This window comes from Pan paniscus, chromosome 4, assembly GCF_029289425.2.
Source record: "Pan paniscus chromosome 4, NHGRI_mPanPan1-v2.0_pri, whole genome shotgun sequence".
In the NCBI taxonomy this organism is placed as follows: Eukaryota; Metazoa; Chordata; class Mammalia; order Primates; family Hominidae; genus Pan; species Pan paniscus.
This window is the reverse complement of record NC_073253.2, coordinates 7,143,227-7,158,573: the sequence shown is the minus strand read 5'-3', so window position 1 is coordinate 7,158,573 and position 15,347 is coordinate 7,143,227.

Genomic DNA, 15,347 nt, shown 5'->3' with positions numbered 1-15,347 from the left:
GTCTCACTCCGTCACCTAGGTTGGAGTGCAGTGACACCATCTCAGCTCACTGCAATCCCCATCTCCCAGGTTCAAGTGATTCCCGTGCCTCAGCCTCCCAAATAGCTAGGATTACAGCTGTGCACCACCACACCCGGCTAATTTTTTAAATTTTTAATAGAAACGGTGTTTCACCAATTTGGCGAGGCTGGTCTCGAACTCCTGACCTCAAGTGATCTGCTCGCCTCAGCCTCCCAAAGTGCTGGGATTACAGGCGTGAGCCACCGCAGCTGGCCTCCCTTTCCATATCTACTGCCTGTTCCCCAGCCTCCAAAGTGCCTGATGAGAAAGAGAAAAATGGAAACCGCTTGAGTGTCAGAGGACTGACTGAATCCTGGCAGCCACACCCCGCCCTGCACCTTGCTGGCAGTGTGCGCCTGGAGGCATTCGCCTGGCTCTCTGCCTCCAGTTTTCTCATCTTACAACAGGGTCACTAAAAGTGCCGGCCTCACGGGGTGGTCATCAGGATGGATGGGGGCAATGTTTGTGAAGTGCTCAGCTCGTGGGAATCCTCAGCAGACGTCAGCTATTATTACAGTAGTGGCTGCTGTTGTCATTGTTGTTATTTCAAAATGGACAGTAATATATTCCTCCCTGTGTTCCTCTCACCATGGTGGGCCCCTAGGCTGGGATACCTATGGAACCTGAACATGTGTCCCCCAAAACAATGTTTACACTGTGGATAGTGTGAGACTGTAAAATAACAGGAGCATGTTCTGACGTGAGAACGTGGGGTTCAAGAAGAGACTGGCCCCAGTGAGTAATGACTACTCAACCCCCACATGAGGTCTGCCTGTCACCCAGAGGGCAAGAAGCAAGAAGACGGAGGGCACTGCGGCCTCAGACAGCAAGATTGGAATTCCCTTTAACGACGGGATTCTCTCCTCCCTCTGTCACTACCGTTGCTGAACTTCCCATTTAGATTTCAGATTATTATGAAATGCCGCAACAGGAAGCATCCTTCACGGCAGGGCTTGATGGAATTCTGACGACATGATGCTGCAATTCCTCCTCCAAGAGCCCCTCCTGCCCAGCTGCCTTGAGACATTAAAGAAACCAGTTTCCTTGGCTGTGGTTGTTGGGTTGTGTCTCTTGCGTATCATGAGGAGAAGGCTGTCCTTCCCAGAGATCAAGGGTAAATGCTGTACAAAATCCAGTCCAGACCGAAAAAAAGTGCATCACAGTTAGGACTTGTTTCTTGGCTCATTCCAGAAAAGAACTAATGTTGCTGATAAGTTCTTTGGACCTGGACACGTGTCCTGCTTAAGAGTCAGTGACGGGCCACCGTGCAGTGCTGATGGGACAAAACCATCCCCTGCACCCTCAGTGAACCGCTGAGAGTGTTGCCACGCCACCCACCAAGTTTCCAGGATGCACCACTGAGACACCCGCCTGGCCAGAAGGCAAGGCTTAGGCAAAGAAATTAAACCGAAGTCGAGCCAACACAGCTTAGCGTCTGGTAAAATATATCCCTCAGGGCTCTCTGGTGACCCAGTTCCCACAAGCCTGTGATGCCCGTCTTGACCACATTCCACTGGAGACAGGTGGAGAATGGGAGGATTAGGGTAGATAAATCTATTGGGTTTGGAAACCATCTCATGGTTTTTAAATCCCTAAACTATTAAATTCCCATTGAATTAAAGTGTCTGTGTTTGGAGAAACAAAACCAATTGCATCATCACTCTCAGTTATGAAATTTTAGCTTTATATTTATGAAATGTCTTTTCGTTGAAATATTTTCTTTGGCAATTGATAAGCCTTTAGGAGAAAGGAAACTATTCTTGCCTGTTAATTTTTACCCCATGTTCTTTCTTAAAGACTTCGGACAAGCCTTGGCTTAGTAACTCTACCCAAAAATATTAAGTGTTCAGGTTTGTGAGAATAAAGTCTTGTTAATTATTAACTCCTCTAAAACATTCTTACCCCCCAGAACTATTCCCTCCTTAATCCACACACATGCACCAGAAGCAAAAGCAAGCTCAAACGTTCATCATCAAATCAGCTCACTTCAACTTGACTTCTATAGTCAAATATTGCGGTCTTCTGTAGCAACTGAAAGAGGCTATCTTGTTAATTCTGAGAGTTTTTGTTAACAAAAATGCTGGCTGGGCACAGCAGCTCATACCTGTAATCCCAGCACTTTGGGAGGCCAAGGTGGGTAGATCACTTGAGGTCAGGAGTTCGAGACCAGCCTGGCCAACTGGTGAAACCCCGTCTCTATTAAATAAAATACAAAAATGAGCTGAGCGTGGTGGTGCGTGCCTGTAATCCCATTTACTTGGGAGGCCGAGGCAGGAGAATAGCTTGGAGTTTGCAGTGAGCCGAGATCACATCACTATACTCCAGTTCGGGTGACAGAGCAAGACTTTGTCTCAAAAAAAACAAGAAAACAACCAACCAAAAAAACATGCTGTGTTATGACTACCTGGCTAAAAAATTCCATCTCAGGTACAATATGTGCCATACGCAAGGAATCTGAGAATGCTAATGGTATCAATAAAGACATTGAGTGTTTCTTACTTTGGTGCTTTGAAGGATTAAGTGTATATCTCTAAACGATCTCATATTTTAAAAACCCATAATACCGCAAACCATGATGAGACCTACAGGACCCCAGCCATGCGCTGCCCTTTCCTACAAGACAGAGGCGCTCAGGCCATGCCAGTTGGGATGTGATCAGTGCACAATGGGGCCAATCACAAAACCGCTGCCCCCTAGGGTAACTGTTGGAGCCCCAGTTCCCAGTCTCTCCTGTGCTCTAGGAAGCCCAGGTGATCTCCTGTCTGGTTGGCAGCTGTTCTCATCCTGCCCAACACTGCCCAAGTTCAGTTCTCTTGTACCTCCAGCTTCCAGTCTTGTCTTCAAAAGGCCACAAGCCATGGCACTCCATCCAGACCCCATGTCCCCAGCTGACTGTCCCATACTGGTTCCTGATGCTGTGGCCAGGCCTCTCTTGGCTTCAGAGATGGCTCTTCCCTGTGACATCACCTCCAAGTGTCACAGATAGAAGCCAGGTCCCTTCTTTACTTTCCAAGGTAGACCTGATCAATCTTTGGCCACAGAGGCTACATTGGAGCAGGAAAAGACCCTCTTAGACTTTGTTAGGCCACAAAACAGTGCGACTTCAGGACCACTGGTCTCTCCACCACCCCACTGTCATGACTCGCTCTACCTCTCTCTTCCTTCAAATACAAACCCAGTTCTGAAAGAATATTCCACATATGTAAGGAGTGCTTCCTATACTTGACCACCTGAAGCAGTGCTCCAGGCCCCCGATCGTGCCTGTGTGCTTCCTTGTCTGCTGTCCTCAGCCCCTTTGTCCCCATCTAAGGAGGTGACTGCGTTTCCCTGAATCCCCTTCCCTGCATGGCTCCAGGTTCAAGCTTGCTAACAAGAGGCACTCACGTAACAGCTGAAGGGCCCAGGTGAGGCAGTGGCCATCCCTCTGGACAGTGAGGACAGGGGAAGGGTGACAGATAACTCAGAGGTACGCGTCCATCCCAGTGGTCCCTGTTGCCATCTGCTCCACAGCCAGCTTGTCCTCCTGATCACCATTGGCCTACAATGGCCCAAGCCCCCACTAGGCACTGAGATCCAGCCTGCAGGGTGGCTGGAGATGTCCTTGTGTCTCCATGGCCTCTCTCCTCACACCCCAGAAATGGATTTGGACTTTCCCACAAGCTTGGACTCTAGTTCAAGGGCTGCAGGCTGCAGTGGTTTTCTTCAATTAAGACTCCTTACTGCCCCTTTCCAGATCTTCCCTTCCTTACAGCCCCCAACATTTATTCCCATAATGCTTGCAAGCTCTCTGGTTTCCCAACTGACCCGACACACCTGGAGGTCAAAGAACAACCATTATCTGTCCTTGTGATTGGGATCTCAGCCTGGGAAGTCACCATCATCTCCAATGTGCCTTTTAGTGTGCTCCCCCAAAGGCCCAATGAGGTCCATGCAAATAGACTTTCCAGCACCCCATGCTGACATTCTCTCCTGCTTCTAGTGGAACTAGAAAGGCCTCCATCCAAGGCCTCTGTGTGTGTGTGTGTGTGTGTGTGTGTGTGTGTGTGTGTGTATGTGACTTTGCACCATTGATGTGTGCTGAGTGACAGTGTGAACCAGCTTATCCCACCAAGCTCCCTGACATGGGGACCAGGATGCACTAGGGCACCAGCTCTGCTCCTCCGAGGTATAAAAAGCCCTAGACAATGAGCTTGGCAACATCCCCGTCGCTGCCTACGACAGACAGGCAGGGAGAAGTGCTCAGGGCCAGCCAGCTGGCTGTGTTAGCAGATGGAGCAGTTGCTGCGTTTCATCCACAACACTGCATTTGACTAAGTCTGCAGATTGGCCTGCACAGCCAATGACCACCTGCAGAGCCTTGAGTGCTGATGTTATGATGGCGATCATGGGCGTGTCCTTTAGCTCACCATTCAGCATTATTTCTATTTTGACTAACATTTGGAGTGATAAAAATAATACTAAGCTGGGAGCTAAAGAAAACCCAAAATTGGTTTTTTCTATAATAAAAATCTCATTGATTTTTTAAAATTCCTAGAATTGTATTCTTTGAAGAATTTCTGCTTCTAGTTGTGGTGTCTCTGCTCTCCTGGGGCCTGAGGCCTATGCTTACCTGAGCCCTTCCCATTTCTTCATCACCTAAGCCAGGTGATGGGCAAGACAGGTCAGGATGAAGGATCGGCCACAAGAAGGGCCCAGCCAGGTGGCCATTTTTCACAGGGTGGTGTGGAGACACCTGGGGACCATGGGGCTGACACACCCTGGGGACCAGCCCAGGTGACAATCTGTGTCCACCTGTGGTCCCGCTCTTCTCCTTTCCCATCCAGGCCAACCCAGTCCCATGCACCGTGCCCTCTTTGCTCTTCTTCTCTTGCTGTGTTCTCAAGACCTTCTCTACATCCCTGAGCCTAGAGTAAGCTTTTGTACACCCCTGCCCCTTTTCAGCCTTTCCAAGTGGTATAGGAAGGCACAAAAATAACAACAAAAGCCAAAACAACTCAGAAATTTCATGTCTATCTCTTCTCTGTGTATAGTTCATAATTCTGAAGTTCACAAGACATTTCACATTATTCAAATTGAGTGCCACAGCAATAAGAGCTTATGAATATGGCCTTCTGTAGCCTCATGTACATGTTCGACAAGTTTCTTCCTGGTGTGATGTTGCAGATATTGCCCATATTGATGGGTATAGCCTAAAACATAAGTTCCTTGAGAGGAGAAGAACATCTTTCTTAGGTTTTTGTGTTTTTTTTTTTTTTTACAAAATCTATTTTAATAAAATTTCCAAGATTGAGTTAAGCAAATAGCACTAAATATTAATATTTATAAATGAATACTTAATATATGGCATTATATTAATATATCAATTATTATATATTACCTATATTATATTAAGTATACTATTACTTAAGTATATATTACACTTAAGTATATTACTATATTAAGTATACTATTACTTAAGTATATTACCTTTACTATTATAATTGATATATTATTAGTATGTTATATCAATAATATAAATAAATATTAATATTATAAATTTCTAAATGGTTAGCTGATTCTAGGAAGAAAAGATTTCTATGAAGATATGATAACTCAATTCTTATTAGCACCCAATGAGCTTATCAAAGTTGAATATCATTTCTGTCCAGTAAGTCACTAAAGCCTTGTTTTTGTTTTTAAATAAATTCAAATGGACCAAATAGGTTAAATTATTTTTAAATCATTAAATTATTCAGTGTTCATTTCAAATTCTGCAGGCTTGTGAGGGAGAAGTGCACTTTTAATAGGTTTGTTTACTGAAGAAATAAAAAACAGATGGTCTCCTATAATTTCTGTTAGAAACTTCATAGAGCTCCATGAAGAATGGGCCAGGTTATAATTTAACCACGTTTGGATGAAAAGCAAATAATCGGCCTTAAAGAGCAAGGTCTGTTCTTTCAGCCTCCCCTTTGTCACCCACTGTGAACACACGAAATTCAAAAGCCGGAGTTTCCCATGTGATCTCTTAAAAGGATTGCGGAAGCTGTAAGCGATAAAACAGAGGGGGCTTCATTACTCAGCTCCCTCGCTCCGGCTGCCAAAACCAACAAGCAGGAGCCATGCTTTGTTTTCTGTGTTTGATTGTTGGGAGGAGGGAGGAGCCATGTGATGGAGAAAAGGCTATCGCTGGTTACAAAGTTGATTTGATTCTTTGAAAAATTAATAAAGGGAAGGCACTGTTCCATGAGGGCCTTACATTGCAGAAAAATGACTACTTATCCCATGCTCATCCCAAACCCCCTGACCGATGGAGCTCAAATCCAAGGACATCTGCCCAGCAGCAATGGCCCTCCGCACTCCAGCCCTGCAGCCATCGCAGGGACAAGGGCAGCCTCTTCTCCTCAGGGGTCGCCTCCACCGGAAACACCCAGAGGAGTCCCCGATACACAGAATCATGCTCAAGTCTTCCTAATACAAAAATAGGCCACAGTTGGAGTGATTAAAAGGTTTTGCAAATAGATCATGGTGATGGTTGTAGAACATGGTGAATGCAATTAATGCCACTGAATTCTATACCCAAAAATGATTACCATGGCAAATTTTATGTTACATATATACATATATGTGTATTTGCAATCACGATTAAAAGCATTTTTATTAGACCACAGAGATAGAATGGCGTATTGAGCAAGAAAAATAAAAATTGAAAAATTAAAATGCTTAGAAATGAGTTGCTCCCTTCTGAGGAAGGTGTGCACCCTTTCAGAGAATAGCCAAATATCCTCCTTGCCCATCAAAAAGACACACCAAATAAGCAGCAATGAAAACAAAAGAGACAGTTTTCTAACAAGATTTTGTTCCCCTGAGAGTCGTTAGAGTTGTCAGCATTCTTTAAGATGACAAATCTTCTTCCCCTTAATTAGCTGTTCCACAGACAAACTGCCCCAAACAGACGGCTATAAGGCCAGCTGCATATAGTATTTTTTGAATAAAATGAAGAAAACAACAGCAGCAGGATTTGAGCTTATTAAATTGCTTTGAATTCTATTTCCAGTTCAATCGATATTTTATTCTCTAACCTCAAAATAGTGACATAAGCCTCTGCATCGGAAAGAAACAGCCTGTAATTGGGCTTGATTGCAACTAGTGCTTGCTGCCTTGAGTCCTCACATTCCAAAAGCAATCGGGTCAATACTCTATATTAAATTTCCTAAATTATTTTTAACCTGATTTCACTGAAATGAACTAGTGCTTTTCTTCCTAAAGCACATACAATAGTTCTCCATAATACGTTAGCCAACAATATATCCAGGTCAGTTACAAGAAGTCAGTCAATGCTTATTTCAAGTTATATCACAAAATCCAAGTGCAATAATGTATTTCCAGCCAGAAGGTTATAAACTGGAGGTGGACTTCAATAAGTGGCTTCTTTGGACAGCCTTGTCTCTAAGCATGTGGCCAGCATCCCCAGAACTGGCTTATGTAGCCTTGAGGCTGACAGTCACGAGAGCTGACTGAATGCCAAGCACGGCTCTGCAGGCCTCGTGTGTGTGTTAACTCACTGGATCCTCATACCAGTCCCGTTAGGTTGGCAACATTATAATCTCCACTTCACCCACAACAAAATGAGCCAGAAGGTCATCAGGCCAGTAAGTGTAGGAGGTCGACCAGGAAGCCAGGAATGTGGACCTCAGTGTTCTCTGTGCTGCATGTCTTAGGGAAAGAAAAACTTTGCGAGGATGTTTATCTTGGCATGCTCTGATCACGTGCAGGTCTAGAACCTCCCATGACTTTCTAAGCGTCCTTCAGATCTACAGGGGCATTTACTTCCTAAAGGTATTTATTTTTATTGTATTGTACATCATAATATAATATTACAATATCTAATATTATAATAAAATATATAATATATTACACATATAATATACTACATTAATACGTATTTTTGTATCTTTCTTTTATTTTAGGCTCAGTGGCCCATGTGCAGGTTTGTTATATAGGTAAACTCGTGTCACAGAGGTTTGTTGTACATATTGTTTCATTACCTGGGTACTAAGCCTAGTACTCAATGGTTATTTTTTCTGATCCTCTTTCTCCTTCTACCCTCCACCCTCAACTAGACCCCAGTGTCTGTTGTTTCCTTCTTTGTGTTCATAATTTTTTTTTTTTATAAAGTCTCGCTTCCTCACCCATGCTGGAGTGCAGTGGCACTATCTTGGTTCACTGCAACCTCTGCCTCCAGGGTTCAAGTGATTCTCGTGCCTCAGCCTCATGAGTAGCTGGTATCACAGGTATGTGCCACCATGCCCGGCTAATTTTTGTATTTTTAGTAAAGCTGGGGGGTTCACCATGTTGGCCAGGCTGGCCTCGAACTCCTAGCCTCAAGAGATCCCCCAGCTCAGCCTTCCAAAGTTCTGGAATTACAGAAGAGAGCCACCACACCCAGCCTTGTGTTTATAAGTTCTTATCATTTAGCTCCCACTTACAAGTGAGAACATTCAGTATTTGGTTTTCTGTCCCTGTGTTAATGCTAAAGATGGTGGCCTCCAGCTCCATGTTCCTGCAAAGGACATGATCTTGTTCTTTTTTATGGATGCATAGTATTCCCTGGTGTATAGGTACAACATTTTCTTTATCCAGTCTACCATTAATGGGCATTCAGGTTGATTCCATGTCTTTGCTATTGTGAATAGTGCTGCGATGAACATACGCATCCATGTGTCTTTATGGTAGAATGATTTACATTTTGGGGAGTATATATCCAGTAATGGAATTGCTGGGTCGAATGGTAGTTGTTTTTAGCTCTGAAGAATCGCCACACTGCGTTCCACAATGGTTGAACTAATTTACACTCCCACCAACAGTGTATAAGTGTTCCCTTTTCTCTGCAACCTCACCAACATCTGTTATCTTTTGACTTTTTAGTAATACCCTTTCTGACTGGTGTAAGATGGTGTCTCATTGTGGTTTTGATTTGCATTTCTCTAATGATCAGTAATATTGAGCTTTTTCTCATATGCTTGTTGGCTGCATATATGTCTTTTGAAAAGTGTTTGTTCATGTCCTTTGCCCACTTTTTAATGGAGTTGTTTCATTTTTTCTTGTAAAAGTATCTAAGTTCCTTATAGATGCTGGATATTAGACCTTTGCCAGATGCACAGTTTGCAAATATTAATATTTTCTCCTATTCTGTAGGTTATCTGTTTACTCTGTTGATAGTTTATTTTACTGTGCAGAAGCTGTTTAGTATAATTAGATCCCACTTGTCAATTTTTGCTTTTGTCATGATAGCTTTTAGAGTCTTCCTTATGAAAGCTTTGCCCATGACTATGTCCTGAATGGTATTGCCTAGGTTGTCTTCAGGGTTTTTATAGTTTCAGATTTTACATTTAAGTCTTTAATCCATCTTGAGTTGATCTGTGTATATGATGTAAAGAAGGAGTCTGCTTTCAATCTTCTGCATATGGTTATCCCAGCATCATTTATCAAATAGGGAGTACTTTCCCCATTGTTTGTTTTTGTCAGCATTGTCAAAGATCAGATGGTTATAGGCATGCAGTCTTCTTTCTGGGCTCTCTATTCTGTTCTATTGGTTGATGTGTCTGTTTTTGTACCAGTACCATGCTGTTTCAGTTACTGTAGCCCTGTAGTATAGTTTGAAGTCAGGTAGCATGATGCCTCCAGCCTTGGTTGGTTTTTTTTTTTTTTTTGCCTAGGATTGCCTTAGCTATTCAGGCTCATTTTTGTTCCATATGAATTTTAAAATAGTTTTTTCTAGTTCTGTGAATAATGTCCTTGGGAGGCCTCAGGACACTTACAATCATGGTGGAAGGGGAAGCAGCCACGTTTTACATGGTGGCAGGTGAGAGAGAGCGCATGTGAAGGAGAAACTGTCAAACATTTATAAAATCATCAGAGCTTGAGAGAACTCACTCACTATTATAAGAACAGCATGAGGAAACCACCCCCATGATCCAGTCACCTCCCACCAGGTCCCTCCCTCAACAGGTGGGGATTATGGGGATTACAATTTGAGATGAGCTTTGAGTGGGGACACAGCCAAACCATATCAAAATATAATGTATATATTATATACAAATATAATTTATATTTAGTTTCAGTTGTGTTTCAACATGATCAAAGAAAGTTTCCATATACTTGCTATTTCAAAAGTTCCTGCTGAGATATTTTTCATTGTTTATTCTATTTTGCCTTAGTCATAAAGATTGGATTATTAAGCTTGTGTCTCTTCCAAATTGTGTACAATTTTGCTTAGCTTTGTTTTAGATTATTCTCTGTGTTTGAAGGAAAATCACTTAACTGTCCTTGGGATGTATAACATTAAAATATTTTTACCTTTTCTGGGTGTCTCACACAGAAATGCCACTTCTGCCTTTTGCCTATGCACAACCCTATGAACCTCCTTTCTCCCCAACTTCTTCACCTCTGTCAAGTGTGTCAGGTGGGCTGATCCTCTGTTGGGAGGGTGGGAATGTGCCTGTTTAATTTACATAACAATGAAAACACCATTACTGACACTTCTAAAATTCCAGCCCTAGGACACCCTTCAATTCACAGCGCAGAACATCTCCCCTCTGAGCTCCTAATTAGCTACTGCCCAGCTCCTGTCAAAGGCCCATTGTGACTGTCAACAGCCAATGTGAGAAAGACAGAGGGATGCACCAGGACATGCTCCTCCTGATCCCACAAGGTTTTCTAAGCTGTTTTCCCACTGAGCTAGGAGGTCAGGAAGCAGCACTCCTGATGACATGAGCTCATCTCCCCAAACATAAGCCCTCACTAGACCACAGGTTGGTAATATACTCTCAGCTTTTAAGTAAAACTAAACAGTGCCTCCCTGTGCCGAGCCCCGTTCCTTCTCTTTCTACATGGGCTTCCCTGGAACGAGTGAGAGAAGATTGGCCTGGGTGAGCTTCCAGAGCACCAGCTGGGAAAGACCCCCTAGGGTGATGCAGACCTGCTCTACTCAAGGCTCAGGGCAAATCCCTCCTGCTCTAACTCCCCAAGGCTGGCCCTGTCTTTCCAAGTGGAAGCCAGGAGCCTGGGGTTCAGGGTGCCTGGTGAACGTGGCCTGGGTGGTCCTGGGCTCCTTACTTGGCCCTGCGCTCTTTGGGTCGTCCTGGACTGTGGCACCCACCTGGCCTCAGTGGAGGAAGCCCCTACCTTGACAGACTCGTTCTCATGAATTCCAGTTAGTAGCTGGGGCTGAAGCATCAGGTGAAAAATGATCCCTTTGTCAGCCCCTCTGCTGGGGATCCCAGGATCCTTGTGGAGAGATGCAGCTTGTCGAGACAGGTTGGGATGCCGGGTCCATCCATGACACATCTACGGTGCAGTCTTCTGCACCACTCAGAACATGATCCGACCACCAGAATCCTATAGAACCGTGTCTCCCCTGTCTCTGCTATAGCTTCAAGAAGTTCTGCACCTAATTTGGCCAGGCACAGTATCTTAAGCCTGTAATCTCAGCACTTTGAGAGGCCAAAGCAAGTGGATCACTTGAGCTCAGGAGTTCGAGACCAGCCTGGGCAACATGGTAAAACCCCATCTCTACTATAAATACAAAAATTTACCAGGCATGGTGGTACATGCCTGTAATCCCAGCTACTCAGGTGGCAGAGGCAGGAGAATCTCTTGAACCCAGGAGGCAGATGGCGCCACTGCACTCCAGCCTGGGCAACAGAACAAGACCCTATCTCAAAAAAAAGAAGTTCTTTGTCAAGTCCAATGTTCAAACGTAAGAACTATATTACCGCGTACCTGTGTGCAGTGTCCTTGCCTTCCCCTGCCTGTTAACAATGTTGAGGTTTTGTGTCCATCCGAATGACTCAGCTCATGTTTATTTTCTTATCAACAGGCTCAAATAGTTTTGGGGAAAAAAGCAAAGACCAATTTTAAAGCAAATATTAAGTCATGTACATTTTTAAGGTTTAGGAGTAAATCATAATTTTCACACCATGCATTTTCCGATCTCTTTTGTTATGGGGCAGAGCCTTAACAAGTTCATGAATTAAGTGATTGCAGCACATCAGACTCTTATAACACTTTCTTCAGTGTGAGAGGAACCTGGAGACTCTCATTCCCATACAGGGGTACTGGGGACAGAGTTCCTTCTGGTTTATTCCATTGGACGTGACTCTTCAAAGTTCACCATTTATTTATTTGTTCACTCATTCACTCAACAACCTTATGTAGAATATATGCTAAGCATGGGAAGATAAGTGCACTGATGGACACTGAAAGAGTCCTGGGAAAGCATGAAGAGCTGACTTAGAAATGGATTTTGATTCTACAGTAGAAGGTGAGCAGGAACAATGAGGAGAGAGGACGTGGCATATTCAAAAATGGAAAGGGGAGAAAACGCACAGAAGGCATGTGGGCTGAGAGCCAAGGGCTAAGAACTGGCTTCCTGGCATATGACTCCTGTAGTCCCACAGGGCCACCCTGCACTTAGAAGGCCCCACGCTTGGCTTAATACTCTGCTGTCACCATCTTGAAATTCATCATTTGTGAGCAAGGGTCCCTGCCTTTTAATTTTTGCACCAGGCCTTGAAAATTATATAGCCCATCCTGATGAAGAATGAGTCAAGAGAAGATAAAAGCTGGGGAGTGGTGGGTTGTAGATGGTTTTCCGCGCTATTCCACACTGGGGGTTGGTAATAGAGTCAGGGTTTGCTTCTGAAAGTTTCCTTTCCACTGCATCTCCTGCTGTCCTCCTGGACACTAGAATGACCATATCTGGGCTCAATCCCTTCCCCCACGCTGGGATCAGAGGCTTAATTGCCAGGACTGGTCTAAACCAGCACATTAGCCCTCTGCTCAGGCACCTGCTGGGCCTTCTGCCTATTTCCCCAGCTTCTAGCCCACAGAAGCTCAGTGCTGATGGGGAAAATGCAGATATATGGGAACTGAGGTCACAGCAAAGTCAGCTTTCTCATCTCAATGGCACTACCCTCCTTCTACCCCTAACCTGCTCTCTCTTCATGACTGCTGTGACACATCAGTCTTTTCCTCTCTTCAGAACACACATGCAGCCCCTACTACGCCATGCTTGGATAATTTCCCTTCTTGTTCATCCACAAAAGTGATTCAATTTCTTTTGTTTCCCCACCAACCAATATCTTCACCCCGGTCATCCAAGGGATTTGGAGACAAGCCCATCTGTGCTCATGATGGCATCTCTGCCGGTACCTCAGATCTGCCTGTGGTCTTTCTCTCTTCTGAACTTTAGCCTCTCCTTCTCTTCTGGAATCTTTCACATGAGCCAATAAACTAGCTTTATTTTCTCTTATCTACCTAAATATGTAAATACACCATCCCTCCTCCATGGCAACTTCTTCAGACGTCGCTCCTTCCTTGAACTGCTGGGTCACCATTATCCAAAATACACTGCTGCCTTGGTCTCTACCATTCTCTTCCTGTGGAAAACTCTTGCCCCAGGACTTCATCTGGCTATTCAACCTGCCTCTCTCAGTCACAAATCACCTAGTGCAACTCATGGGTCTGTGGTCAGGATTCAAACCCAGTTCTATCTGACTCCAGAGCAAGAAAGAAGATACCAAACCAAAGAAATGGGTCACTACATGCAGTCCTGGCCACTCCCATGTTTGCCTGCCCCACTTTATCTTTTGTCTGGTAGATTGTATTGCTGTTTAGCAAATATCACCCTGCCCTCCCCATGATGCTGGGCCTGAACACATGTGTTGCACTGGCTGGTTGAATACGAGCAGGCATGATGCAAGCAGAAGCTTCAGATGCCACCTAATGACTTTACTCAGCTCTTGTGATTCTGTCTTCTGCCATGAGAAAGGTCCCACGTACCCATGGTCCACAGTGGGAAAACACACAGAGGAAACCTTAACCCAACACAGTCTGGAGCCTGATGCAGCCAAGCCCTGCCAAGGTGCAAAACTTGGAGCTAGAAAAAATGACCTGCTCTTGTAAGCCACTGATATTTGGGCTTGTTTGATACACAGCATTATCACAGAAAAGCCTGACTCATACACTCTACCGTGTGTTGGTAGACTCGGTACAGAACAAAATATATCTGTGAGGCCTAAAGGAGAAACAGAGAGAGAAAGAGAAAATGCAGAGATCTTAGGGAATCCACAGACTAGACTAAGCATTTAGTGAAAGCTGTGTTTATAAACAAAAGCTTCCAAATCTGCCTTCTGGAAAACGCACAATAACTGGCTGGTTCACTCATCCTGTCCTGAAGGCCGTCAGAAAGATCATTTTTGTCCTTTTCATTGTCTTGCATAGAGAAGGAGCTACATAGGAATGTCACTCCCAGCCCTTTGTCCTATCCCTTACTCATCCCAGTCAGGGCAGTTGAAATGGCTTCACCCATTGGTGGGTTTGGGAGAAGAAACTGGGCATGCCTGAGCAGTCCCCTCTTCTCCCCCGCACATTCTACCTGCCTGCACAGAACACGCAAGCTACTCTGTTCTCCATCATGCTGTGAGGGGCTTTCTTCTAGGGGAGGACTAACTCAGTGACTAGGTGAGCAGATAAGTAGAATTTAGGGGTGTAGAAGCAAGCCTATCTGCTTATAGGCCTAATTGCATTTTACAAAAAATAAAAATAAAAAGGCTAGCAGTAATCAAGTTTCATCCCCAGCTACCTAACACTTATTGTCAAAGTATTAATTTCTTATCCCATAAGACTTCAAACTAACATAATTTACTATAGCATAATTTAGAGTAGTATAAAAATTTTGTACGGTGAGAAGCAAATACTGAGTTGAAACTTTGAGATCCATCAAGGGGTAAGTGAGAGGTACCCTTCTATACTCATGTGCTTGAACCAGTGTGCAGCACCCACCTCAAAGATCCTTGGTAAAGTCGGCTTCCATGTTAGGCTGTGAACAATGTGAAACAGGCTAAGCTATAGAAAATCACATTAGATCAATTAAATTTGCAGCTGATTAATCCTTTCATGTTAGCACAATGATCAATTTTAGCATAAGTAATGGTTTGGACCTTAAAGAGAACTGTTGATAAATCTTAAATATTAACAAGGCTGAATTCCTGCTAGGGAGAAAAGGCAATGTCTTGAATTTACCAAGTACGTCTGCCATTCAGACATTCCCTTTTGTAGAGATGACCAATAGCAGCAATGAACCATGGAAGATTCTGAAACAGGCACATGGATACAGTTAATAATTGAAGTGGTAATGTTTTAGGACTTTCTCCTTAGTTCAACTAAAAGCTGGGTTCTTGTCACACGACCATGAAAGATTTGACACTTTCAAGGGTAAGAAGGGCAGAATTTATTGGGTGAAAAGG